The following is a 5929-nucleotide window of genomic DNA, read 5'->3' as shown; positions in this document are numbered from 1 at the left end:
CACACAAAAACAGGAAAAATAAAAAATAAAACATTTAATTTTTGGTGTTTTATGTAGTTTTTGTGATGAAAATTTGTGTTTTTCACAGCACACAAAAACAGGAAAAATTAAAAAGAAAACCTTTTATTTTTTGGGTTTTATGCTGTTTTTGTGATAGAAAATTGTTCTTCGTAGCACACAAAACCAGGAAAAATGAAAAAGAAAACTTTTAATTTTTTGTGTGTTTTATGCTGTTTTTGTGATAGAAAATTGTGTTTTTCATCGCACTCAAAAACAGGAAAAATGAAAAAGAAAACCTTTTATTTTTCGTGTGTTTTATGCTGTTTTTGTGATAGAAAATTGTGTTTTTCATAGCACTCAAAAACAGGGAAAAATGAAAAAGAAAACGTTTTATTTTTTGGGTTTTATGCTGTTTTTGTGAATGAAAATCGTTTTTCATACCACACAAAAGCAGGAAAAATTATAAAGAAAACCTTTCATTTGTTTGTGTTTTATGCTGTATTTGTGATGGAAAATTGTGTTTTTCACATCACTTAAAAACAGGAAAAGTTATAAAGAAAACCTTTAACTTTTTGTGTGTTTTCGTGATGGAAAATTGTTTTTCGTACCACACATAAACAGGATTAATGAAAAAGAAAACCTTTTATTTTTTGTGTTTTATGCTGTTTTTGTGATAGAAAATTGTTTTTTGTAGCACGCAAAACCAGGAAAAATGAAAAAGAAAACCTTTCATATTTTGTGTGTTTTATGCTGTTTTTGTGATGGAAAATTGTTTTTCGTACCACACATAAACAGGATTAATGAAAAAGAAAACTTTTTATTTTTTGTGTTTTATGCTGTTTTTGTGATAGAAAATTGTTTTTTGTAGCACGCAAAACCAGGAAAAATGGAAAAGAAAACCTTTCATATTTTGTGTGTTTTATGGTGTTTTTGTGGTATAAAATTGTTTTTCGTAGCACACAAAAACAGGGAAAATGAAAAAGAAAACCTTTTATTTTTTTGGTTTTATGCTGTTTTTGTGATAGAAAATAATTTTTCGTAGCACACAAAAACAGGATTAATGAAAAAGAAAACCTTTTATTTTTTGTGTTTTATGCTGTTTTTGTGATGGAAAATTGTTTTTGTAGCACGCAAAACCAGGAAAAATGAAAAAGAAAACCTTTCATATTTTGTGTGTTTTATGCTGTTTTTGTGATAGAAAATTGTGTTTTTCATAGCACACAAAAACAGGAAAAATTAAAAAGAAAACCTTTTATTTTTTGGGTTTTATGCTGTTTTTGTGATCGAAAATTGTTTTTCATAGCACACAAACAGGAAAATTTATAAAGAAAACCTTTTACTTTTTGTGTGTTTAGTGATATAAAATTGTTTTTCATAGCACACAAAAACAGGAAAAATGAAAAAGAAAACTTTTTATTTTTTTGGTTTTATGCTGTTTTTGTGATAGAAAATAATTTTTCGTAGCACACAAAAATAGGAAAAATAAAAAATAAAACATTTAATTTTTGGTGTTTTATGTAGTTTTTGTGATGAAAATTTGTGTTTTTCACAGCACACAAAAACAGGAAAAATTAAAAAGAAAACCCTTTACTTTTTGGGTTTTATGCTGTTTTTGTGATAGAAAATTGTTCTTCGTAGCACACAAAACCAGGAAAAATTAAAAAGAAAACTTTAAATTTTTTGTGTGTTTTATGCTGTTTTTGTGATAGAAAATTGTGTTTTTCATAGCACTCAAAAACAGGAAAAATGAAAAAGAAAACGTTTTATTTTTGGGGTTTTATGCTGTTTTTGTGAATGAAAATTGTTTTTCATAGCACACAAAAGCAGGAAAAATTATAAAGAAAACCTTTCCTTTGTTTGTGTTTTATGCTGTATTTGTGATAGAAAATTGTGTTTTTCACAGCACCACAAAACAGGAAAAGTTATAAAGAAAACCTTTAATATTTTTGTGTTTTATGCTGTATTTGTGATAGAAAATTGTGTTTTTCACAGCACCACAAAACAGGAAAAGTTATAAAGAAAACCTTTAATTTTTTTGTGTTTTATGCTGTATTTGTGATAGAAAATTGTGTTTTTCACAGCATACAAAAACAGGAAAAGTTATGAAGAAAACCTTTTACTTTTTGTGTGTTTTATGGTGTTTTTGTGATATAAAATAGTTTTTCATAGCACACAAAAACAGGAGAAATGAAAAAGAAAACCTTTCATTTTTTGTATTTTATGCTGTTTTTGTGATAGAAAATTGTTTTTCACAGCACACAAAACAAGGAAAAATGAAAAAGAAAACCTTTCATTTTTTGTGTTTTATGCTGTTTTTGTGATAGAAAATTTAGTTTTTCACAGCACACAAAAACAAGAAAAACGAAAAAGAAAACTTTTTTTTCGTGTGTTTTATGCTGTTTTTGTGATGAACAATTGTGTTTTTCACAGCACACAAAAACAGGAAAAATGAAAAAGAAAACTTTTTTTCCCGTGTGTTTTATGCTGTTTTTGTGATGAAAAACTGTTTTTCATAGCACACAAAAACAGGAAAAATTAACAGCATAAAACACACGGGGAAAAAAACTTTTCTTTTTCATTTTTCCTGTTTTTGTGTGCTGTGAAAAACACAAAAACAGGAAAAATGAAAAAGAAAGCTTTTCATTTTTTGTGTTTTAAGCTGTTTTTGTGATAGAAAATTATTTTTCGTAGCACACAAAAACAGGAAAAACGAAAAAGAAAACATTTCATTTTTTGTGTTTTATGCTGTTTTTGTGATGAAAAATTCTGTTTTACATAGCACACAGAAACGGGAAAAATTAAAAATAAAACCATGATTTTTGATGACACAAAATAAGCAACATTTTATCTCAAAATTATAATAAAGTGGAATTTTTTATGTGAAATCATTGGGCGTCTCAAAAACGTCCATAGTTCATAATAACATTGATTTTGATGCATTATTATTTTGGAAGGATGGCAGTGTAAAAATTACAGTTCTCAGGGAGTCCAATAGGCGTCACTCATAAAAGCCTTAAAAATAAGTCAGATTATTTTTATTATTCATTACTTTACTTCAAATTCTTAAAGTCCAAGATCAACTTAAGATCAATTTGTTGATTGTAACTTTTTTTTTTTTTTTTTTTGTAATAGAAAACTGTCATTTTTAAATCAAACAAACATGATGCAATGTGTGTAGAATTGGAATATTTGATGCCAACAAAACGAAGCTTTGAGCAGGTCAATAATTCAAAGCATTGACTTTGATTCAATATATATATATATATATATATATATATATATTTTAGCAAAAACAGTTTACACTCAACTTCCACCAATATAAAAAAAATTTAAAAAAATAACTCTTGGGTCATACCCCGCCTTCCGCCCGATTGTAGCTGAGATAGGCGCCAGCGCCCCCCGTGACCCCAAAAGGGAATAAGCGGTAGAAAATGGATGGAACTCTTGGGTCACATCAGTAGTAATTTGCGGCCTCACAAAATGTTTTTATTTCATCTTCAATTGACACCATCACAGAAAAAAAAAGAATGTGTTCTATAAAAATACAACAATGGAGGTCCACAGAAGATTTAGAGTATGACATGATTTCCTCTTCCACTGAGGTCTGTTGGACTCCTCTCCTGTCTTTGCACACCAACTTGAAAAAGGCAACATGCAGGCGACCGACAGACAGCAGCACATGTCAAACATGATGGTGAAGCACACTTCAAACTACTTTGGTTGATGCTTTTTTAGTTTTAGCAATCATTTCTGCCCTAACTTTTACACACACGACTCGTACTCTTACACTTGTATGAGTCATAGTCGTACACATGTATGAGTCATAGTCGTACACATGTATGAGTCATACTCAAACACATGTATGAGTCATAGTCGTACACATGTATGAGTCATAGTCGTACACATGTATGAGTCATACTTGTACACATGTATGAGTCATACTCGTACACATGTATGAGTCATACTCGTACACATGTATGAGTCATACTCGTACACATGTATGAGTCATACTCAAACACATGTATGAGTCATAGTCGTACACATGTATGAGTCATAATCACGTCTGAGTCATAGTCATACAAATGTATGAGTCATAGTCATACACTTTTATGAGTAAGTCATACACATGTTTGAGTCATAGTCGTACACATGTATGAGTCATACTCATATGTACGAGTCAGAATGGTACACATGTATGAGTCATACTCGTACACACGTATGAGTCATACTCATATGTACGAGTCATATTCGTACACATGTATGAGTGATACTCTTAAACATGTATGAGTCATAGTCGCACACATGTATGAGTCATACTCACATGTACGAGTCATACTCTTACACATGCATGAGTGATACTTATATGTATGAGTCATAGTCGTGCACAATTATGAGTCATACTCACATGCATGAATCATACTCTTACACATGTATGAGTGATACTCTTAAACATGTATGAGTCATAGTGGTAAACATGTATGAGTCATATTCGAACACATGTATGTGTCATACTCGCACACATGCATGAGTCAGTCGTACACATGTATGAGCCAAAGTCGTACTCATGTATGGGTCATAATTGTACACATGTATGAGTCATATTGACATGTATGACTCATATTCACATGTATAAGTCATCGTTGTACACATGTATGAGTCATATTCGAACACATGTATGAGTCATACTCGCACACATGTATGAGTCAGTCGTACACATGTATGAGTCATAGTGGTACACATGTATGAGTGATATTGACATGTATGACTCATATTCACATGTATAAGTCATACTCGTACACATGTATGAGTCATAGTCGTACGCATGTATGAGTCATAGTGGTACACATGTATGAGTCATAGTGGTACACATGTATGATTCATAGTGGTACACATGTATGATTCATAGTGGTACACATGTATGAATCATAGTCGTACGCATGTATGAGTCATAGTTGTACGCATGTATGAGTCATAGTGGTACACATGTATGAGTCATAGTGGTACACATGTATGAGTCATAGTGGTACACATGTATGAGTCATAGTGGTACACATGTATGAGTCATAGTGGTACACATGTATGGGTCATATTCTGGGTCATATTCGAACGCATATCTGATTCATAGTCGTACGCATGTATGATTCATAGTCGTACGCATGTATGAGTCATAGTCGTACGCATGTATGAGTCATATTCGTACGCATGTATGAGTCATAGTGGTACACATGTATGAGTCATATTCGTACACATGTATGAGTCATACTCGTACACATGTATGAGTCATACTCGTACACATGTATGAGTCAGTCGTACACATGTATGAGTCACACTCATGATATGTACGAGTCAGAATGGTAGACATGTATGAGTTATACTCGAACACATGTATGAGTCATACTTGAACACTTGTATGAGTCACAGTCTTACACACGTACGAGTCATGAGGTGAATGTTGGGAGCAGTAGAATAAAGTGCTTGAATGAGTTTTAACTGCGAGTAAACATGGCTTCTTCTTTTTTCTTCTCTCCTAAGAGCCGAGCACACACCACCTGATGCTAACTCTGATATTCACATCCACAGATGCTAACTCGGATATTCGCATCCACAGATGCTAACTCTGACATTCGCATCCACAGATGCTAACTCTGACATTCGCATCCACAGATGCTAACTCTGACATCCCACTCAAAGTGCATTGCTTCACGTAGCCTGAAGAATGATGCTTGCAACACATTTCCATTCACATTTAGGACCGAGTCCTACAATGTGGTCCTTCTGTACCGCCCGTGTGCTGTTCTCTGGTCCGACTCCCCGGATAGACAGAGGACAAGGATCCATGGAGTGTGCGGCGAGGTGAGGGTGGTGCAGAAGCAACAAGCAGGTCAGGAGAAGGTTTTTCATTGACAAAATTTACGAAGGCTGTGATGGA

Source organism: Nerophis ophidion, linkage group LG11, assembly GCF_033978795.1.
Source record: "Nerophis ophidion isolate RoL-2023_Sa linkage group LG11, RoL_Noph_v1.0, whole genome shotgun sequence".
NCBI lineage: Eukaryota > Metazoa > Chordata > Actinopteri > Syngnathiformes > Syngnathidae > Nerophis > Nerophis ophidion.
This window is presented reverse-complemented; position numbering follows the sequence as displayed.